The following is a 24,119-nucleotide window of genomic DNA, read 5'->3' as shown; positions in this document are numbered from 1 at the left end:
AAAAACAAGATGTCTTTTCAAGAATATATAAAAATGAAATGATGTGTATTAAACATAGCTAACTTGGGTGGGGAATGAAGGAAAATGGGAGTACAGGATGGTGATAGAAGGAAATTTTTTTAAAGCAAGAAAGAAAAATGAAAATAGCCAGGATCAGACACCAACTTAACCAAATGATCGTTAACATCACCAGTAGTGGGACAAACCAACATAATGTGCCTTCTGATACGACACACTACGAATGACACTATGTCATTTGCGTGGTATTCTTGTCAAACATGTGGAACCCGAATTTAAGCAGAAGGAACCATCAGAGATATCCAACTGAGGGACAGCCTACAAAATAACTGGCTTGTATTCTTCAAAAGTGGCAAAAGTCACAAAAGACAAAGGGAGGCTGAGGAACTGTTCTGGGTTAAAGGAGACTAGAGACAGGACAACTAAACACAGCATCTTAGATTGGATCTTGAAACAGAAATAGGACAACAGTGAGACATGTGATGAAAGCTGAATGAGGCATCCAGAGTATATTAGCCTATCGATGTTAATTTACTGATTTTGTTAGTTACATGAGATGTTAATACCTGGGGAATTGATAAGGAGTAGTATGTGAGCACTCTCTGTATCTTTTGAGATATAATTCACATATCATAAAGTTCATCCTTTGGAAGCGTGCAATTCATTTGTCTTTAATATAGTCACAAAGTTGTGTAACCATCACTGGAACATTAATTCTAGGACATTTTCATCACCCCAAAGAGAACCCTTCTACCCATCAGCACTCCCCACTCCCTCCCTCTGCTAGCCCCTGGCAACCACTATCTGTCTCTCTAAACTTGCAGATTCTGGTCATTTCATGCAAATGGAATCATACAATATTTGGCCTGCTTTGTCTGGCTGCTTTCACTTAGTGTTTTCAAGTTTCATTCAATGTTGTGGCAGCTATCAGGACTTCATTCCTTTTTATGGCTGAATAATATTCCATCATATGGCTAGATCACCTTTTGTTTATCTGTTCATCTGTTGATGGGCATTTGGGTTGTTTCCACCTTTTGGCTATTATGACTAGGAACAGTGCTGCTGTGAACGTGTGTGTACGTGTATTTGCTTAAGTACCTCTCTTCAATTCTTTGGGGTGTATACCCAGGAGTGGAAGAGCTTGGTCATAGATATGGTAACTCTGTTTAACTTTCTGAGGAGCTGCCAAACTTTCCCAAAATAGCTGCACCATTTTAAACTCCCACCAGCATTGTCTTTGTATCATCTTTGGTAACTTTTTTCAAGTCTGAAATTGTTTCAAAATGGTAACTTAAAAAAAATAAGAATACAGCCAGGATGCTGTGACTCTTTTAGAAGAGCCATCATACCCATGTCCATCCCTTCCTGGGTCCCACAGAGTGAGAGTTGAGAAAAAGTGAGAAAATACCCCCTAGTCATTTGCACCTTTATTCTTGCTTTTGAGGATCAATTCAACACTGGTCTATCAGACTTGAGAGGGAAATGAAAACCTGACCACGTAACGACAGAGGCCAGTGACAGCTACAGAACAGATGATGGAACTGACTGGTGGACAGAAAGCCAAGAAGCACACACACGCAAAAAAAAAAAAAAAAAAAGTAGAGTCTTTTAAAAGCTCCAAGTCATTAGCTTTATTTTTATTGAATTCAGCAGGGAGTGACAAAATACATTATATCATTACCATCGGCTATTACATGCAGACTTTGCTTGCGTTCCTTACATTCATTTTCAACTTTAAATCTGTTAATTCATATTCATGTAAAAGACATGATTTCTTACTGAAAAGTCTCCAGTTCATACAACCAAGGGTTTATAACTTCTCTTTTAAAAGTCATATTCTTTTTATTATTAAAAAATTGAGGGTTTAGCTTGATTTTTTCTTTCTTTTTTTTTTCTTTTTAGTGTTTAGAGATGTAAACTGATTTTCCATCATTCTTTTCTTCCTTTACTCCTGCAGACTGGTGGTTTCTCTTCACAAGTTCTCTGTCATTCTATAAGAAAGCTACTTTACTTCTGGTCTCGTAAGAGATGGGGAACAGTGGTAAAATAAAAAAAAAAAAAAAAGAAAGAAAAATCCAGTTTCCCTCAATTCTAGAGTTCACTTCAGGGAGCAAATGATGGGATTCGATGCTGGGCAGAGTGAGAGATGGATTTTGGTGAGACTGAGAATCACTCACAAAAATGATGGGGCTGTCTGTGGTGAAGACAGAACAAAAATAAACCAGGCCCCCGTAGGTGGGCAAGAAGCCAAAACGAGGAGGAATGGATGGTGAGGGAGCCGGGCATTGTGGTTAGGCCCATAGGAAATATGGACAGAAACCCAAACAATAATTAATAACAACATGTGAGTGACCCATCCTTGAGAGCTGAGGCAGAGAGAAGGAAAGACAGCATTACACCTTGGGTCCAATTCATTGAGTTTCCTGGGCTGATATTTGACCATCTTGGGTAAAATCATAATAAAATCAGTGTTTGCTATGGTGATCAGCCCTCCTGGGGTTCTTTCTCTGCATTTTGTCCAATGATAGAGCACACGGATCATTATGCCTCCTAGAAAAGTTATTCCAAAACAGTACAGGTGAAGCATTGATGAAACCGCCATGAAGCACATGTTTCCAGGTAGCCTGAAACCCAGCAGACAATGTAGCTGTTGCCCATCAAACACAGAAATCTACATTGTATGCCAGGTTCATGCCCCAGACCTGGACGTCGGGCCTGTCCAGTCTTCCCACATATGATTTCCACATCACTTGCCTGCTTGCATTTGAGATTTCTGGCTTTCAAATTCTCTACCATGGGGAAAGGACAAGCACAAGTCACAATGCACTGCTGGGATGTATTTACGACAAGTGAAATGTCCTTAAACTGAAATCACCACGTTATTTTGAGAATGCCCATTTAAAAGTCAAGAAATGAAGAGAATAAATGGATGGATGGATGGATAGATGGATAAGATAGATGGACATATAAGACAGGTAGGTAGGTAGGTAGATGATTGATAGATAGATAGATAAATGTAGATAGTTTTGTAACCAAATGCTTGATTTATAGATCGACAGATAAATAGACAGACAGACAGACAGACAGGAGGATAGTTTTGTGACCAAATGATACCTTCCACAGGGGGCAGAGAGAGGGAAAAAAAAAAAGAGACAAACAATCCATGGATAAAATAATACAGATTCCTTCCATTTGTGGTGTTGAAATCAAATACATCTCGTTATTCACAAGACCTTGACGGTCCCCCACTCCATCTAATAACAGAAGACTCATCACCCCAGAACTTAACTCTGGGTGGGTGTGTGTTCTGTGTAAATCAAGGTAAAGCTTGCATTACTGAGGACTCTCCAATCGCTGCACTCAGGACGCTGTAACGGAAGGTAGAAGATGCCATCAGAGACCCAGTAGCCAGATGTAGCTACTGATTACCAAAGACAGGATCTACACTGGCTACTGAGCCATTGAGGGTACCTACACATCCAGCAGCCGGAGGATCCGCAGCCTCCTGGTAAAGGGCTCTGTGGAAGGAAAGAGAAGACGTCAATTCTGGAAACTGACATGGAAATGGTATCAAGAGATTTCAACCGCTTATCTTCTTTTAGTGACATTCGGACAATAATCCCATGAATGAAGTTTAAACCAACCTCTAGGCTGATTTACTTACACATATACTGACTAAGTAATAGAAAGTGCTAGAAAGTCTTATCAGGGGCTCAAAATCCAGCAGCAAACAAAAAAAGATGACAATCCTTGACCTTTTAGCGTGCATGCTTGTTTGTGAGGAAATCTACAATTGACTGGTGTGTTTTTGCAGTAAAATTTAAAAATATATATATTTATTTATATATTTATAAAAATACATATACATTTATATATATTTGTGTATATACAGATATATATAGATATATATATATAAAAGAAAGACAAATGAGCAAGCAAACCAAAAATCCAATCTACCATTTCATTGTGCCCTTGGAGCATTTTTGTTCACTTGATGCCATTTTAACTTTGGGTAATCTAGTGATGCTGCACATAGGGCAAGTAAGTTGCAGTAAAAATATACTGTTTCCCCTATAAACTGAAGATGATAGAGTATTTTTACCAAATGTCTAAAACACCAGAAAACTGCAAAAAAAGCATGTTGCAAGGTATTCAAAGCAGCAGCTCTCCAGTATGTTGGTTCCAAGCTTTCCTCGCATGATACGATGTCGTGAGAGGATGGGTGTCCTCGTCATGGACTGACTGATTCACTGATTCATTCATTCACCCTAGAAATGCCTACTGAGTGCCTTTTCCATAGCTCCCACCAGGCACTGGGGATGTGACACTGAACCAAGACCCTACACTCGTGGAACTGAGAGTCTAAGATTTATGGTGAAGGTAAGGACCAGACAAAAAAAGAAACTCGACACGTAGGTATGGTCATTTCATAGAGGAATGCTATTTTCCAGAAGGTAGTCAGAGTGTGACTTTTGCGCAGACTCCTGGAGGAGGAGGAGGAGGAGAACTATGTGCACATCTGGGGCCAGAAAACATCGCAGAGAAGAGGCAAGAGTCAGAACAAAGGCCCCGTCTTGGAGAAGGTGTTTTTATATTAAAATGTGACCACAGTAGCCAATTACTGCTTTCAACTTTGAGGATTTTTTTTTTTTAAGACTGTAAATGACCATGCAGCTTTGCTCCAACTACACACGTTTTAGAATCTGACCCTCTTCGGAATTTACAATGCTTTGGCTATCACTTCTAAAAGACTTAGGAAAGCTAAGATCAATTAGAGAAAAGCTATGCTCAGAACTTTGAAGGTATATACACAGTTTGACTGGACCTGCAGCTGGAATGCAAATAGTCATTGCCAGAAAAAGTAACGTTTAAAAAAATGTGTCAAGTATAAGAAAAGATGACCGGCTTTCTCAGAGCTTGAAATAATATAAATTGCAAGGGAATGATTTAACTCTAATCACAGATGTCTAATTTTCAGAGTTATAATAATAGTGTTTCGCCAAGTGGTTAGCTCTTAGGAAAGGAGGAGGGTGGGACTTATAAAGTGAAGTAGGTTTTTGTTTGATGGCTTGGGTTTCTTTTAAAATAAATTAAGAACAACTCCAACTGTAAGTATACATTGGCGTTGCCTAAAAAGCCAGGGCGTACATACCAAGGTAGGAAAAAAGACTGCTTCGTACAGGTTTGGCTGAGTCTCACCATTAATGTAAAATAAAGCATTTTTGGAACATACAAATTGACATTTCATTAACCACTCAAACTAAATATGCAAAACTATTTTTATAAATAAGAAGGCTGATAATTAAAGCGAGGCAAGAGTTTAGTTTGGTAAGTTTTTAACAAAAAAAAAATCCAAAGGATTATCTCTTATAAATTTTGGTCTACATCTGGATTAAAAGAATGGTATTTTTAATTCTCAAAGCTCGCCTGAACTATCCTCCAAATCTTCCTAAGTCTAAAGAACCATAAAGTTAAAATGGTCTTTGCCGTCTTCTTTTAGATTTATCTAGGTCATAAAAAAAAAGAAAAAACTATAAATGAAATTTTATTCAAGGCTGTTCTATAGATTATTGTCAATCACTAACCAATAATACACATTGTAAAGTTTATTAAAATATAGAGAATTGAATATATAAGGAATATAATATAACGGAGACTATTAACCAATAATACATCTTAGAAGTTCGCAAATCAAAGTCAAAGAAAAGAATTAAGTTCCAACTGAAAATGGCAAATTATATAATTCTATTATCTAATAATTAAGAAGACAGCTAAACCCCAGGGACAGGTGGCAGAGCTGTAACCAAGGTACTCACTGCTCAAGTCCTATTCACAGTGCAAATAAATGAAACAGAGACAACAATAAACAAACAAACAAGCATCCATTCTGGCTAAAGACCATTTATTTGAGGTACACAGAGTGGGAAAGAGACTTTAAAGGAAGGAAAAGACTAATTAAAAGTTAAGCCTGCCATCTGCTGTTGGAAAACCCGTTTGGGACTGGGATAAAGACCATTTCTTGCAACATTCACCTAGAATTTGAAGAGCTTCCTCTCCAGAATTAGAGCAAGGGTGGCCGATAAACCACACCAAGAAGTAAAGAAACCCGCTGATGTTTAATGACAGATATAAAATGATATTCTCATCAAAGTTTCACTATAGAAATGAAAGAAATGCTGCTTCGTGGGTCATTCAACTGAAGGAAGAGGAGACATGCCTGTCTTTTGAAGGCATTACCTGGATGATTCTCTTTTGCACCCCCACCCCACCCCCATAATTTGCATCCTTAACTGTAGAAACTGTCATTTTTGGAGAAAAAATTGGACCCCAAGCACTGTAAGGGCAGTAAATGAAGAGGGATGAACAATTTCATAGCCTCACCAGGATGTTAACTTTCCTGAGCCAAAATTGCCAAGTTTGGCTCTAGGTGTCTAGATGGTCCCTCCAGCCCACGTCCGTGATATTTCACGTGTTTTAGCACATGTAGCCAGCAGCCTTCTGTAACCAAACAGGAATACAGTCCACCACTGCAGCTTCTATTATGGATTTGACAGAACACACAGCACTGTGTTCCTCCAGCAAAGAGTTTACTTCAAAAGTGAACAAAAGTTGTCTCCCTTGGTGTCAATCTCATGTTAAGTGTTCTGACTACACATACGTTAAAAAAAAAAAAGGACAGAAGGGAGCTATGGGAGGTACTGGACATGTCTATGACCTTGACTGTGGTGACGGTATCATGGGTGTTCATTCGCGTCTAAAAGCATCCAATTCTACACATTAAATACGTGCAGGTTCTCTGTATATTAAGTCTACCTCAATGAAGTTGTTTACAAAAAGACAAACAGACAAAATAACTGCCTTCCACATGGCTAAAAACAAAGAGTCTGATTAACTCTTAACTGTAGCCCAGGAAGAAATGCACACGGATATACGCAGGGTACCACGGGGTGAAATTGTGCCAGAGGGAAAACCAACTTTTTAAATACAGGTGTCTAATTAAAGTATGTTCTTGTGAACTTGGATTCCTCGCGTGTTACGTTAGAGGCTTGGAACCAGGGTCTCACCATAACCAGCTCGTGGTTGTAGCCCGGCCAACTCCTGCATACCTGAGATCCTGTGACCACACAGACCGAAAATATTTACACCAGCTGATGGTCACTTGATTCGCACATCGCTTATTTAGTAAATTGCTCTGCAAGTCAACTTGAAGACTGAGGTGAACATTTTCCGAGATGTTCCTGCTCATTTTTTTTTTCAAAAAAACAAAACAAAACAAAACTATTCCCTGCCAGATAATTCTAGTCTGAACAGGCCTGGGAAAGGATGGGGTTGGCACAAGATCCTAAAACAAGCTTCTAAAGGCGAAACCACTCACAGCCCATAAAGACAGACTCAGACCAGTTCTTCCAAAATAATATTCAGCAATTAGGCACATGCCTTTAATCCGTCTCAACAAAAAACCAAATTTTTTAAAAAATAATCATCGGATAAAAACACTAATCATTTTACTCATTAAAAGCAATTCAGAGAAAAAGTAGAGTTTTCACCTAAGTAACTGCCTTTTTCAGGACAAGTTACATAAATGAATTGCACTAAAGCCATGTGCAAATCTCTCTTCTCTGTTACTCCCTCCCTCTCTGAAAGAAATTCCTAAATTCTCTTTACCCAATGTCAGCAGTGTGCAATAGTGGTGAGGCACTCCTATCACTGAGAAAAAAGACACAAAATAATTTGCATTCTATCCATGCTAAGTGAAAAAAAAAAAGATTAGCAAAATAAGGCGACTGTCTTCTAAACCTGTAAATAATAGAAAAAAACAGGTCTCCCAAGAATTCCTGACTTAGATTTTTCATCACCATCAACCCATTACTATTCTAGACTATTGCTGGGGTCTTTCTAAATTTGGTCTCATTTCTAAGCCTTGGGCTGTTTTCTAAAGGTACCGACATCATATACACCTAATATTGCAGGTTTTATTTATAATACAATCTCTACCAAGCCTCTATACAGAACTCCTTTTGTCACTGAAAGTTCTCATGGTATAAAACTCTTCGCTTGGTCTCCCTTGACCCTTCCCATCAAGTTTCACTCAGCTCAGATGGATAAGGGAGGAGCAGACCCTTGGGCCTCTGCATCTTGCTTGCCCAGTTCCCCTTCACTCTGCTGGGCCTGGCTCGGAGACTTTTCTAGAATGTTCGAGAAGGGGGCTTCTTGAAGGCCTCCTTAGTTGCGTGCTACTCAGGGCCAGCTCCCTGATCCCTCAGTCTGTGTTCCAGAAACTCATGCCAAATTGTTCTTCAATTATTTGTTTAGAAACAAGTCTCCCTGTGAGAACGTACTCTTTTGAAGGTAAGGATTGAGTCCCAATCGTTGGGGATTTCCCCAGGCACTGGAACTACACACTGGATCACAGTCATCTTTTAATAAATATTTGTCAAATAAAGAAATCTGAGTGAAGGGCCTGGCACCTGTACTGATACACTTCAAAAAACAAATAACCAACAATCAGGTTCTACTGTAGAGCTCAGGGAGCTAAAGTCAATACCTTGTAATAACTTATAATGAAAAAGGATATGAAAAAGAATATATAAATGTATGTGTAACCGAATCACTATGCTATCCACTAGAGATTAACACAACATTGTAAATCAACTATACTTCAATTAAAAAAAAAAAAGACCCTGAGGAAAAAAAAATAACCAAAAACAGTGGGAGAGTATCTCCGTTTCAGGAAAATTCTTCTATTTCTTTACTCTTTAAATATTACTCATGTCCCATCTTAGTTTTAGGGTAACTTTCTACAATATTTGTTGGTGCTTCTAGGATCAAGCTATTTGTAAAGGAATATATTTTCCCAGCAGAAGTGTGGACTAGTGAAAGCACTGTCTCAAAGTGAACATTTCAATACAATCCCTTGTAGCATGGAAGAGTCCTTGAAACTCAGGAAAGCTATCCCAACTGCCTTCCTTCGTCAGAGAAGTAAACTCTGATGAAAGGGGAAAATCAACACAATTGAACAGGTGATGGCGAAGGGTTGGGACAAGAGGACAGAAGAAAGAACAAAGGGAACATCCATTGTTGCAATTTCCCCTGCCTGTGATGGCTGTGAAATGAAGTATATTCTGTGATCAAATGAAGCCTCTTCCCCAAATCTTCGATATCCACCAGGCGTTCACACTGGGCTTCAATTATTATGAGGTCAATGGTCATATGTTGATTTCTAAAATTGTGTGCTTTGTGTAAATGGCTCATACCACAAAAGAAGGCAAGGGGAGGCAGCTAAGAGGTAAGTGTGAAGATATGGAGGTGCTAATAAAAACGATTAGAAAAGGATGGTGGGCTAAAGATATCAAGTATCAGCCTTTCTGATACTATCTGATGACCTAGCAGATACGACACCCACAAGACAGCAAAGAGGAACAGGAGGAAGATGTGAATTCTACTTGGGTAACTAACAAAGAGAAAATGGGAAAGTTAATTGAGATTTATAACGACTGCTCTGGTACGTGTTAAATGAAGGAAAAGGGGGGGGGGGAATTGGCTATTTGTAAACTTCTAGAGAATGGAAGACAGCAACATAAAGTCCTAACCTACACAATCAAGTATTTGCCCCCAGAGTGGTTACCGCCCAGTGGATGTGGGATTGGTTCTTCAACTGGACATAAGGAAACCAAAAGTTGTTTGGTGGTAATAACTCAATATACAAACTAAGGGCCTGAAAAGCCTTGATTTTTTGCCTCTTTCTTCTCTCCTTCTCAGTTGATGCTGGACTACGTCTATGCACCATTTTGGGATTTGGGGATCTGGGGAATTTTGAAAAGGTATGGACGATTTTGTAGAACAAATGTTAAGTGTTTAAAGCAATGCTATCAATCTAATTAAAAATCAGATTCAAAACCATAATGTAAGAAAAGATCAAAAGATCAAGCTTGCAGCTTACAATGGGAGATGAATTTTTGAGATCGTCACCAAAGTCATCTGGAATGTAAAAGGAAAAAGGGATATTGAAGAAGGAGGGCCATTGAAAGTGACAAAGATCAGGGAGGAGCGATGATCGGTCAACACAGCCAAAAAGGGGTAGCAGAGAAGCCCAGAGCCCCACCACAACCCCAAGGCACTCATCAACGGGGCGACAGCTCCAAGGGGGTCCCATGAACTAGGCAGAAGAAGAAGTTTATGAGATGGAGAAAACCAGAAGGTTGGGAGGGGAAGGATATGGGACCAGTGACTCTCAGGAGTCTTAAAAAAAAAAAAGTTAGAAAAGGTGAGCACCTGGAATCCAAGAGAAAGGGGAGATTATTCACCAGCCTGGGAAAAGTCAAGAGATGAGGGGAGGAAGTCTTTCTTCCTGTGCGGGGTCGGGGAGTGGGGAACAGCAGCAGTAGCAAACTTTATCGCTAGGTTGATAGGGAAAATGACAGAAACAAAATTACTGTTTGTACTGATGGTAAGTAACGTGGGGGAAATCTGGTTCCTCTTTCTATGAGTGGAGAAAGAAGTCAGGAGAGGGACTTGGCACTAAAGGATAGTACAACCTTGAAGGGTTGAAGAAGGACAAGAGAATGTGTGTGTGTGTGTTGTGGCGGGTGATCTGGGAGAGTGTAAATAGTGATGTGTTGCAGGGGTTAATTTCCAGTCAAAAAGGAATAGAGAAATCCTCTCATGGAGAGAAAAGGCGGGGTAGAAAGGAGCTCAGAAATGAAGCGGAACCCTCATCGTCTGATGGGAACACACTAGACGTTAGATGGTGACTCTAGAGGAAGAGTCAACCTCAAAACCTGATGAACAATCCGAACCACAAGACCAAGCCTTCCTGGGATACCCAGCTTGTGTCTCTAGATCCTGTCGGTTAGATGTCACAAGGCAGGAATGATCCAAGTTTCCTAAGCCCAGAACTGTCTGCTCCCCTTCCCGACTCAACGTCCCGAACCCCATGTTCATTCTCCTGCCTCCCATTCCTAGCTCATAGTCAATGGCATGGAGACTGTTCAAATTTCTCACCGACAATTGCTAGTCATTCTGACACGCTCTGTCTTCCAAGTCTTATCTTGATTAAACTTTCTGGAGTCTGAGGAACAAACTATAAAACCACACTCCATATGGTGAGAATCCTTTTCATGCTGAGAGGTCAAACTCATCCTCCTACTGCGATCACTAAAAAGTTAATGCAAACCCTATGCAGATGGGAGGGAGCTCTCATGTCCATCATCATTTTTTTTTCATGTCTGCCCCTATGGAAGCCAGGATGGGCCACGGAGTCAGGGATGGAATCAATGAAGGTACTTAAAAGGGCAGAATCTAGAGGATTCGGTGAAACACACACACACACACACACACACACACACACACAAAAACAAAATAGGTAGTCCCTCAATTGGGTTTCATCCTTAGACAAAAACCTCAGACATGCCAGTAGAGACAGACAGAAAACTCTTAGGAAAACTGTCATTTTACCAATCTATCAAATAACAGGTTACAAAACATTACCCAAAGTGTGTTCTTTGAAGTATTAAACCAAGAGATGATTCACACAGACATACACACACACACACACACACACACACACACACACAAACCCCACACAGTTCTCTGAATCTATTAAATTTGGGAAATGTTACAAATGCACCATATGTGCCTCTTGAAGTTTCAATACAAATATGAAAGGTTCTGAGAAGTCCTGCAGGAAAGAAACCTCTTCAATGTTCAACCCAGATTTTCCTGAACTTACTGGACCGTGGAATTTTTTTTTTCCTATCTCCTGAAAATATGTTTTGTGAAATGCCATCCTAGACAGTACTCAAGGTTCTACTGGTCCCCACACTGTGTATCGTGTACGCTGGGGAGAAGTTGGGTGACAACAGACCTGTCAAGAATTCTGCTGAGGCAGCTGCCCCCAAACCAGGGATGTAAAAAGGAAGAGGGATACAGAAGAGAGAGGGCCACTGAAAGTGAGAAAGAACGAAGAGGGATGTCAATCAACACAGCCAAGGGGGGGCAAAGGGATGCCAGGCATGGGCCAATCTTCTTGGCTGAGTAAACTCAAATGGTACCTGCTTTTAGCTCTACTTTTGTCTCCTTTCAAAGCCACCGGTTTCAGTCACTTGGGCCAAACTAATGACTGTTTAGATCTTTAAAAGAAGAACTGAAAATAATCCAGTGTACTAGATTTCATTTATTATGAAACATGGCAACCTTGATGGAAGTCCTAGTGCAACTGATGGAAATAAGCTGTCATGTTTCCCTGTTGGCTTAACAAAGCCACTCGCTCAGTACCGTGCCATCAGTCATCAGGCCGGATGAAGGCGGTCACATAGTGAATGTCAACACCCGCTGCGTATACAGTACTGTCTGGCGCTCACAGCTGTTTCACATCCGAGTCTTTGCCCCTTGCAACAACCTCGTGATGCCTGCCGTTGTGTTCTTATCTATTTACAGATGGGGGAGCAGGATTAGAGGGGATCACTGCCATGAACACCTCATCTGCAAATAGAAGGGACCGCCCAACAAATTGGTAAGCAAAAAGTCCTCGCCAAATACTCAGTGACATGAGTTTGGGGAAGCAGCAAGGTGCCCTGGGAAGAATGGCAACTCTGCCAGAGATGATGGGGGCTCTGTGATCCAGGCAAACAACTGTCATGGGATCACTGAGACGACCACCCACACAAAATGAGGCTTATGCACGTACTTCATGAATTCAAACAGAAGACATTCTACTTCTCTGACAATGATGGAACATGAAGGTAGTATTTCCCTGTCTTTGCGATCTGAATCCTGCTCCAAATGCTTTAATCCGCATCAGACAGTGAGTGCCACTGTAGCTGTGTTTAAGTGCAAATTCTAACCAACCAGGCAGGCGGCTGCTCCCACAGTGCTGGACAAGATAATTTTCTGAACCACTTGTTACACACCTTGTAAACAGGAGGAACTAAAGTGGTAACGTTTACTATGTTCACCACTTAACTGTGGTTTCTCATCTGTACTAGAAGGTTCTATTTCTATCCCCAGACCATTAAAACTTCACCAGGCATTTTCTTTCCTAAGAGATGTTACGTCTTTCCTTTGCCAGATGAGAGCACTTTAAAACCCCTCCATCCACTGTAACAATGATGGCTCATTTTTTAAAGTTTTTTTTTTTTTAAATTGAGGAATAACTAACACACAATAAACTGCATATATTTAAAGCATACAATTTGATACTTTTTGGCATACGTATACACCCACGAAACCATCACCACCATCAAGGTAGTGAAATTATCCACCAGCCCGAATGTTTCCTCGTGTTCTTTTATAATCACTCCTGCTTGCCGCCCCTACAGATCTGCTTTCTGACATTACAGATTTCTTTGCATTTTCTAGAATTGCATATAAATGGAATCATACAGTATGTACTATTTTTTTTTTTTTTGGTCTGGCTTCTTTGACTGAGTGCAAGGTCATCTGTGCTGTTGACTACATCCTATATCAATAGGTCAGTCTTTCTCATTATTGAGTTGTACCCATTGTATGAATACGCTACCATTTGGTGATCATTCACCTGCTGATGGATGTCAGGGTTGGTTCCAGTTTTTAGCCATTACTTTTAAAACTGCTGTAAACATTCATCTATAAGTCTTCATACAGACATACGCTTTTTTTTTTTCTCTAGGAGTGGAAATCCTGGATCCAATGGTAGGTGTATGTTTACCATTTTAAGAAACTGCAAAACTGTCTTCCAAGATGTTGGTACCATTTTATGTTTCTACCTACATGTATCCTGAGAGTTCTCAATCCTCCAAAATCATGGCAACACTTGGGGTGGTCAGCTTTTTTAAGTGTAGACATTCAAACAGGTGTGTAGCGGTCGTTTTGCTTTGCATTTTTCTAATGACTAATGATGTTGAACATCTTTTCATGTGCATATCTGTCATTTGTATATCGTCTTTAGTGAAGTGTCTGTCATCCATTCATCCATTTTTTCCCCTATGTTGTCTGTTTTCTTACTATTGAAAACTCCATCAGTTTTAATGGGTGGTCCAAGACTGGTAACTAACAACTCAAACAAAATTTTACATAATTCATGAGGGCCCAAGAGAATAAACGATTCACAGTGATTATTTCCTAAAACCTATGCTGAGCTAAAATATTCTCTCAATGGTATGACGAGCTTGAAATTCTTTTAAAGCTTTTAAAGAACTTAATTATTTTTATCAGTATTGCTACTAGGTTCAGAACTTAATGAGTAAACAGAATAATTCTCTTTCCATATATTCCAGTAGAACATAAACCATTTTAGCTCTTCCTCAGTGCATTAGCTGAAAATCACCAAAGGTTGTCTCTAAGCTCCAATTCACACTGTGTACTAATCACATTCTTATTCTGTAAGACTTCATTTCACAAAAATAATTCTTTGATGTCAAACTTGGGCCCACATTCCAAAAGTGATGAAGGCTGAAAACCTCCACCGCATTGTTTCTGCAAATGGTAACAGCTAAAATGTGATTTGCAGGCACAGAGAAGAATTCTCCTTTAAGTTCTGGAGAGGAGGCTAGATTTGAGGACCACGACAGGCTTTCCTTTGAGGAAAAGCAGGCTGAGCTCTGCTGTGCAGGGCCATTGGTTCGCAGCTCAATTGTTACAGTTGATGTGGGTTTCCTTTGAGATGCCTGGAAAATGACTCTGCTGACCACATCCACATTCTGAAATACTTTTTGAGAACTTGTAACCAAACTGCAGGAACTGACTCATTTTGCAGTGCCCAGCTACCACACAATCGTACCAGAATAGACGCCAGTCAAAAGCAGAAATATCAAGGTCTGAGACCAGGGGCAACAAATTGCCTGTTTATATGGGGGAAGAAAGGGGGAAATCCCCAGGGCACATGGGGCAAAACGGCTCAAGCCCCAGGAGACCATCAGATGTGATCAGCCTGAGAGGAAAGACCGAACAGAACACATGATTTTAGGGGTAATCCGTGTGTTTTCCTCTGTATATTACACTTAGAAAGTAGATTCAGTTAAGACAGCTGTATGCAGGGGGAGAGGAGGGGAGACGATGTCTTGAATGCCCATTCCTGAATTCCTTGCTCAGTAAATCAGGAACACACCCCTCATCTCCCAGGAGATAAGCAGGAATAGACATCCGGCCAGGGCTCAAGGACACCTGGGCTGAGGACCAGAGAGATGTGCGGGTACCCTGAGGCTCCCCTACATCCTTCCTTCTCCATGTCTACATCATCCTCTCTCAGCTCCCAATGCAGTTCATCCAAGTGGGTCAGCTTCCTCCTGACGGGCGAACTCTCATTCCCTCGCCCAACGCAGAGGTCCTACCTGAGGGGGAGGACGGGAAGGAGCAAACGAGGCCCTCCTCCACGAAACCCTCCATGTTCCCAAATTGCTGATTTCTCCTCCCCACAAGTGAAACTGTCATTCTCTCAGTCAGTTTCAGCCAGAGGCGGGGAGGAAATCCGGTCCAGTTGAACGAAACTATAAATGACAAAACCATTAACTCTTTTCTGCAGGTGGGTTCCTGGCTAAAAGAATATGAGTGTTAACCCAAATGCATAACTAACTAGTCAGGCTAGGTCGGGCGAGGTGATAAAAATTAGATACAAAGTCTCAGATGGTGTAAAAATAAGAGAAACCTGGACAATACCTGCAAGTAGCTACCGAGTAACTGTGAAGAACTGTATGTTATCGGACCTGGTTTCACGGTCCCACGTTGATAAAACGATGTGTATATATGTTCTGTGTCTCATCTCCCTGATGTGATGTCTCTTAACATGTAAAATTCCAGAAAACGGAAACTGTACCTACCTTACACAAAAGGTAGGACTTTGAATATCAGATTATGGCAATGAAAGACTGACTACGGGTTGCAATCCATTTATAGCAATTAACTCTATCTTTAAGAAACTGCAAAAGTGTTTTTAACACAAATTTAAAGAAAAAAAGTAGATACAATCCTATTCTTCCCAACCGGTCAACTGCGTTTTTCTTCTCTTTTTGCCTCCAATTGTAAAATGTTCAAACAGTAAATTTTCCTCCAGAATTAGAAGAGGGAACCTGTCAAGTGATTGAACATAAAACTAGGTGCTACCAAAAAAACCAAAAAATAACAACACTTTTAAAGGCAGACTTACCTAAAAACCACGCAGTTCAAACGTCTAAACCATCTATCACTGAGGGTAAAATCAGCAAAGATGTTCCCCATGGAAAGTGAGTTTGGGACAAGTATAAATTGAATCAAAGCATCCCACTGCTAGAAAACTTGCTACTGCTAGAAAACAGAGCCTCTGAGGAATAGATGTGACAGAAAAAAATGACCCACTTTTGGATCTTTAGCTGATAAGGAATTGTCACCTCAGCTTTACCTTTCTTTACCAACATTTTCATCCCATAATCGTTTAAATGACAAAAGTAGCGTTTTACTGAAAGAGAGCCCTACGCAACTTGTACACCACCTGGGTATGAGGCACGATGGGCTGGACTCTCCAGGATCCCTACATAAATCACCTGTACCTTCAGAACCCCATCCTCCATCCCTTCGCTTATCATCTCCCACTTTCCGGCAGCTTCTTGCTATGGCCCACAGGGCCCTACGTGATCTGCAATTCACTACCACCCAGAGCTCATCGACTACTTTCCCCCTCGCTTGCTGTTCTACAACGACCTCTTTTCTGTCCCTTGAACACACCAAGCTTGCTGTCACCTCCACTGCAAATGGTTCTGTTTTCTCTGCCTGGAATCCTCTTTGCCGAGATACGCGCATGGCCGGCTCCTCACTTCCCACGGGTAAGGCTCTGCACGAATATTGCAGCAGAGAGGACTTTTCTGTCAGCCTTGGATAAAGCAGCGCTTTCCCAGACCCCTGGGTACTCCCTATGTGTCTGATCAGGTTTGATTTTTCTCTCTAGCACCTTCTGACGCCCAGCATATACTTACTTGTTCGATCATTTGTCAGTTTCCATCCCCTCACCTCCCCACCCCATGCAATCAGGGCCCCTGCTCGCTGCTGTATTCCCAGACCAAGAACCCCATCTGGCATATGGGAGGTGTGCAATACATTGCTGTAAAATGAATATTTCCCACATGACATCTTTGTTCATTGTTCCGCTACGAGCTTATGAGGTCCGGTTGGCACCTGGGACAATTTTTGTTAACATCTTATCAAATCCCCCATCCTTCACGGGCCAGGTGGACAGGAGCTGAAGGAAAGTGATCATTTCTCCAGCATTCAGAGAAACTGTGCAGGGGTTGGGGGCGGGGAGTGGAGAGAGAAGTGTTTCTTTATACTTTCCCTGCTAGCCAAGGGTAGAAGATCAGGAAGAATCTTTTTTAGAATATGGCTCCCAGACAGGATGGAGGAAAAGGTAGAAATTTACTATCTTTATCAACCTAGCTTTTCCCAGTCAGTCCTTATTTGATCTTGCTCAGAGAGAAGAGCCCTGAGATGATGAGCCCTCCTTTTAGAGGGAGACCCTCTAAATGGTTTTGTTTTTAAATCCACATTCATATTTCCTTCCATGGGGCCATGTATACCTACTATTGATGGTGACTTCACATTTCATGCTGCAAGAGGGAAAGCATTTTCATTGCCTTTGTCGCTGTGGTCAGCCCAGTATCAGCAAACACACGTTTGTGCCGTTACAACGAACTTGGATGGTTAGTCACGTGTTTTCCAAAAGCTATGGAAAATAACGCCCAGGTTTAAATTCCTACTAAGTCACATATAAAAATTATTTTCCAAGCCAACATTGCAGAGGCCTTCGTTCTCTCTTAATTGTCTCCAAACAGAGAAATGAGTCCAAAGCTCAGGGGAATTCTTAGACTGTCTTTACTGACACATTCCCTGCTATGAGCCCTTCTACCACCACTAAAAAAAAAAAAGAGAGAGAGAAAGAAAACCATTTCTTGGCCTTATTTTCCTGTCATGAGCCTTTTCTTTCCCGTACTTTTTAAAAAAAGAAGATCGGCTGTCAAAGGAAGATGCTTAAAGACTTTTATGCATGTCAGTCTGTGAAATGTGCCTTGTCTCCAAGATGGCAAAGGATCAAATAAAAGATGGAGTCACTGAGGTGAAAGGAACAAAGAGTGAGCTTGTAGTTCCTCCTCTTCCTTCCCCTAATGGACCCTCAGCTCGGCCTTTCTTTCATCTGTCTGCAGGTAGGCGTTGAATGAGTTACACGAGAATACAGATAAATGAATGAATGAATGAACAAACGAAAGAAGGAAGACAGGTATGCTTTAATAGATCCTCCTACAGGGAGGCTCAGTCCAAGACCAGGAGATTTTTAAAAGAGATTTCTAAGCACTCTGAACCCATGGGCTGGGGTAGCCTGCCCTTGCCTTCAAAGACAAATCCTCGACCCACATTTGAAAGGGGAGGAAATTCTCAAGGTGAAACGTCTTTTTCCTGTATTCTGAAAATTAACCCCTCATCCAAACATAGAGTTTTACGCTTATGGATGGCTTCTTATACATCTGTACTTAGAAATTTTGCCCCTTGAGACAGTGCCCAGAACAAGATGGAGATAAAGGAGAACATATTCGTAATTACTGATCCTTACTCATTTTATTTTCGATGGACTAATTCTATACCAGGTAGAAGAGTCTCCAGAAAGGCTGATGAAAATGCATCCCTAGGACTCAAATCCTCACGTACTTCTCCCTTCCGCCCCCACTTTCAAGTGAAAACATTAGAGGAAAAAAAAAAAAAAATAGGGGAAGTTCCATGAGTAAATCTGTTAAGTGTGTGAGATCAACTGAAAACAAGGAATTCCCCTCCTGGACTTCAGTGGCCTAATTAAAACTCATAAAACACAACTGACTAAAACTGCTCCCACTGATCTGTGAAATAAGAAGCAGACAAAGTCAATCTGGTATTTCAATATTGAGAGGGCCAGGCCTGGAAGAGGCGACACTTTGCAAAATAGAAATGAGAAGACCATTTCTGAGACTTTCAGGTTCACTCAACTTTTGTTTTGCTGCCAGAGGTACTCACCATCTGTACTGGCAACATCCTATTGGGATTTAGATTCTAGTTCCACAGCTTATCAGCTAAGCATATGCCTTTACCTCTCTGGGCCTTACTGTCCTCATCTATGAAATGGGCACCATCACTGTACCAATGGGCTGTCAAGAGGACTAAACAGGCTCTCACAACTGGGAAGTGTACAATAAAGGGCACCCACCATCGTCATCACTGTCTTGCCTCATCTGATGTAAAGAAAAACACGTAACTTAGGGGGAGAGTGTAGCTCAGTAGTAGAGCATGTGCTTAGCAGGCACGAGGTCCTGGGTTCAATCCCCAGTACCTCTGTCAAAAGCAAACAAAAAACAAAAACAAAAACAAAAACAAAAACAAAAACAAAAACAAAATTAAAAAAAAATATATCACTTAGGATGGAGCTGCAGGCTTTGAGACTAAAGTCTGTCCTGAAAGGCTCTGGGAAGGAACTCAAGTGTATTAGGTGCCACAGTCCAGGGACCACAGCATGTGCTCTACTTGTGTTATTTCGTGTTAACAGCCCTGTGAGTTAGTAAGGATGCTCCATTCGTTGGGGCTTAGGGAAACAAACGGGATAACCTATGCAGCTAGCAAAGGGCACCCCTGCCTCACTTCATCTATATATTACACAAACTCTCATTGAGAGAAATCAATGGATTTTCATTTTAAAAGTCTTTATCCATCTGCTTTTTGGAAAGGTAGGGAAACTAAGCTGTCTTCTGTTACCACCACCAGCCATGGGCTTTCAGTGGACTCGGTTGCTTAAAGAGAATTAAACTCTTCCAAGGCAGAAAGGGAAGAGCCTTTCGGATAAAAACCTTAGCTTGCTTTTCATAATCAATGACCCCCTCCTCTTCCACCTGAAAGCAACCAGTTGCACTTTGTTTTTAAGTATGTTAATACTTAATTAGATTAACCACTCAGAAGAAAGCAACTAGAAATTATTTTGCTATTAAAACATAACTAAGAAAAACAAAATGTCTCAATTATTATATTGACTTGCAAAAGCACATTATATTCAACTTCTGTAAGCACCTAACCTGTTCCTTTAAGAATTAATTCAAAGAAAGTCAACTCTTTGAGCACTCTACTGATGTATTTACATGATGATGCTATTTACAGTTAATAATATATATGCATTTAAAAATTTTTATATTTTATATTATCCTAAATACTTTGGAATGTATAAACTAAAACAAATATAGGACTGAAAGACAAGAGGTTACAGTTGAGAATGTAAGAACTTGAGCCAGGAAATGTCCAAGATGAAATCACTTACATTCTTTAATATAATATATAGAACAATCGTTTTATATTTTTTTAATTTTTTAAAGGAAAAGGGTAGCAAGCATGTGGGTTTAAGATGGTCTCATTGGAATAAATGTTATGTATAGTTCCCCAGTTTCGTATCTAAATTGAAGGTTAGTTCATAAAATATCGAAGAATTTTACATTGCGTGTTCTGCTTAGTAAGTTACAATCTTGATTTTTAAAATACTCAACGATCATATTCAAACTTGGCTAAGTGTCCTCTCCTGAATGAAGACAGTGATTCTCCAAATTCTGATTGCACAATCAAAACAGTTTGGTTAAGAAAAAGAAATCCTCATAGTTGTGAACATAAAAATGGTAACTAATAGCAAGAAAAACCCAATGGGCAGAAAAACAAAATCATGATTTATAACAATCTGAGACGGACAAGAGGAAATGAGTTTGAATATAGAGATCAAAGAGAAATAAATCTAGGACCCTCAAATTTGTTCCAAGATAACATCACTGCTAGTGTTTGACTGAAATGCCAAACAAATAAATAAGTAAAACGTACAATATGGCAGACAGAGGTAAGTGCGAAGAAAAACAATTAAGCAGGGTAGACAGTTAGAGAATTTGGGAAGTAGAATGGGGAGGCTGCTGTCAGCTTGGAATGAATGTTTATGCCTAGAAATACATAACTATTAGAAGACATCTTACATATTTTTTTTTTTGCGAAGTACTGTTAAAAGTAACCTTTTGTGGATTTAGAAGATCATGCAGCTCTAATTCCACAGGCTTCCAGAATTCCCCCAAAGGGCCCTTGCTGTGTCCCAGTGTGGCTCCCACGCCATGGAGCTCGCTCCCTGTGAGGGGACCCAGGCCCTCCTCAGAGCCCAGACCTCCTGCTGGATCCAGGGCCCAGAAAAATGTCTACAGAAAGACTTTTCCCACTGTTCAAGATAATTTCCTTGGGGCCGGGCAAAGAGTTACTTTGTGCATCTTAAGTTTTCAAGATTAAAAAAAGCCAGGCTGACAGCTGACTGCTGATCAATGCTGCGAAACCTCTCCAGAGATTAAGAGCCTCTCAGAGCCCTGGAATTCCCACCCTCCCACCCAGGAGACCTTGTTAGAAGCATTCCACAACAGGCCCCTGGTCATGACTAGGAATGAAAGGCTGAAACGCCCCTCTGACTCAGTCAGGAGTTCCAGCGCCATGTCTCCAGGCCTCCCTCACACTTGAGGTGGATTCCTTAAGAGCCGGACTACAGCTAGACCGCCTGCTTTCCCTTCTTGCTTCTCTAACTTCCTGGCTCTGACCCTTCAGGCAAGCTGCATCACCTCATCCCTCCATGGATAATGGGGATAATAATCATACAGACCCTGTTCAGCTTTTGTGCGGATTAAATGAGTTAATGTATGAAAAGCATTTTCTCCCCAAAACATATCTACTGAGTCTCTACCACGTGCCGGACACTGTTCTGGATGCCAGGGACTCATTTAGTCCAGTGCCTGACACAAGAGCTCAGTGTATACCCGTAATTAGAGGTCTGCAAACCCTCCTGACACTCAGGCTGATAATGATGATGATTCTTTTCTAAAGATAATAGGGTGAATCTTCTAGCTACAGAATATAGATATATTTTGAAGCTTGAGGCCTTTTCATGGACAATTCTCCGTATATACAGACATCCTTTTAGCTTTTGAATTTCTGGACATGCTAATGGCCAAGTAAACAGTCAAAGCCATCCAGCAGGAGAAAACAGGGAGCTTTTCAGGCATGGAAAACCCACAACTGTGTAATTAACCTCAATATTATCTAAAGAATCCTTCCCCACCAAATACAGTGCGCCATTAAGATTCTCAGTCAACCAGTTCCTTTCCACAAACAACAGGTCTCAAACCATTTTTCAGGGTTTTTAAGAGTAACCATTGACTATAGGGTAACATACTGAAGTTTTACCACTAGTATAATAATACCACCCTATCGTTCCCCCATGGAAGAAAGACAAGCTATGATTTTAAATGCTAAATAACTGACTTAAAAACATGTACCCTGAAAGAATACAGTCCGCTCTGTAGTCAGTCTAAGGGAGGTGAATAAATGTTAATGCCAAAGTGGAAAACTATCCCGCCACCAAAGGAATTTTCCCCACATTGCATTTAAGGAAATAACCTGCAGCTCTCAGAGAGCTATTCAGTAACCGGATCAAGATGTTTGCACTGCTGGTCCGCACTGGCTAAAGGATTTGCACAAACTCATGGAAGCTGACTTCTCTTGCCTCTTTATTACCCCCATATGTTGTTATTTATCTCCCCCAACTTCTCTGACCCGCTTCCATTTATTTCCTCCTGAAGGATCGCCTTGCTCAAGACCTAAGTTCACCACTCTCACGGTGCTCGGTACACAAAGGCGAGTTAGGAAGACATGAAACGAACAGAGATATTTATGTTGCTTCCTGGTTTTTTTTCCCCTTCTCATTATCCTCCTACTCAATGAGACTGTAGTGGGAGGTCTGAATGACATTTGCAAAGCAAGAACTTCAAGCTACATTTCAACACCCAACCCCTCAGTTGTCATAGGAACAACACTGTGAGGCTGATCTAGGGTCTGACAAACAACCACTTGTTCCGCTGGTGATTAAAGTTCCCCCTTCCAATCAAGTATGTACACACATGCATATCCAGTCCTCAAAAAATGTAGCTGGGCCAAACTGTGTACCGCACGAAAAATTTGAAATACAAGCCCAACGGGGAAGGAGTTTATATTCCCGAATATGCAAATATCAATACTATTGCAGAGAAATTATTTTGAGCTCTGTCACTTGACTTGAGTCCCTTCAGTTTGTAGCTTTCCACACCCACAAAGACAAAGACAGGGCGTACTGCTAATATCTTTGAATAAAGTATACAAAAATATTAATATCTCTCCATAACTGTAGCAGAGAACTCAGGGCAATGCTAAGTAAGTTACTGATTGCACATGTATTTTTAAAAATTAATAAACTGATATCACATCAGAGGACACAGAATTGAAAACATGAAGATCTAAAGGAATGCTTCTGGAATAGATTCTCCAGCATTTACTGTTTCAATCTGCTTCTGTCATCTTTTCACCATTCAAAACAATGGCTTCTAAATGGATCAGTAAAACCTAAAATTTCGATAGAGCCTTTTTTCCATTAAGCATGGCAGTGTTTAGACAGATTATAACCATCATGTTTCTCCTAAGTATTTACCTGAAACACAGAGCTGAAAATAATTGTGACTCACTGAACACACACTAGCAGTCGGATATAAATTACCTGTAAATATCTTAATGCTTTGTCACCATTTTTCTGTCTTCAGGACTTCGAAACCAGTAAATCCATACACTTCAAGGAAAGCAGTAGCATTTTCCCACATCCTCAGCCACATCTTAATTAAGTCAAATAACTTGGAATATTAACAAGTTTGGATCACCAACCTGATTTATTTGGAGGACCTGCCCTTAATGGTCACGCTTACCTTGCTTTTTATCTATTTCTTTGAAAATAAATATTTATACAGAAGTCCTGAGAGCTATTAGTTGGAGAAAAATAATCTTAAAAGTTCTCGAAGTATATAAGCAGGGGGAAAAAAAAAGACCATTTAACAGATGCCACTAGATTGCTTTTCCTCCCCTCCACTCTCATCTCACTCTCATGCCAATGAGATAAACTGAAGAATTGTTCCCCTGTTTTTTATTATACATTTTTTTCCTTCCAAGTGAAAGATTTTAAAAATTTCAAAAGTAACAGAATGAAAACCAAAAGTCAGAAATGCAGATTCAACTTTCAGTTTGAAACAAGGTACTTTAAAAAGTAAATAGATAACATTGTGTCCTCC

The 24,119-nt window shown here is 40.5% G+C and overlaps 1 long non-coding RNA gene across 1 annotated transcript in view; it reads right to left on the bottom strand.

The window, feature by feature from the left end:
• Positions 1-1,624: 1,624 nt before the first annotated feature.
• The window catches only part of LOC116150724 (uncharacterized), a 91,708-nt gene continuing 69,213 nt past the window's right edge, over positions 1,625-24,119 (bottom strand). The window contains exons 7-8 of the long non-coding RNA XR_004134467.2: positions 3,494-3,536; positions 1,625-3,386 (exon numbers count right to left, since the gene is read on the bottom strand). This is a non-coding gene — a long non-coding RNA (uncharacterized LOC116150724). The remainder of the gene's footprint in view (positions 3,387-3,493; positions 3,537-24,119) is intronic.

The sequence above is a fragment of the Camelus dromedarius genome, chromosome X (genome assembly GCF_036321535.1).
Source record: "Camelus dromedarius isolate mCamDro1 chromosome X, mCamDro1.pat, whole genome shotgun sequence".
Classification (NCBI taxonomy): Eukaryota; Metazoa; Chordata; class Mammalia; order Artiodactyla; family Camelidae; genus Camelus; species Camelus dromedarius.
The sequence above is the reverse complement of the archived record's forward strand: the minus strand, read 5'-3'. Positions and strand labels throughout refer to the sequence as shown.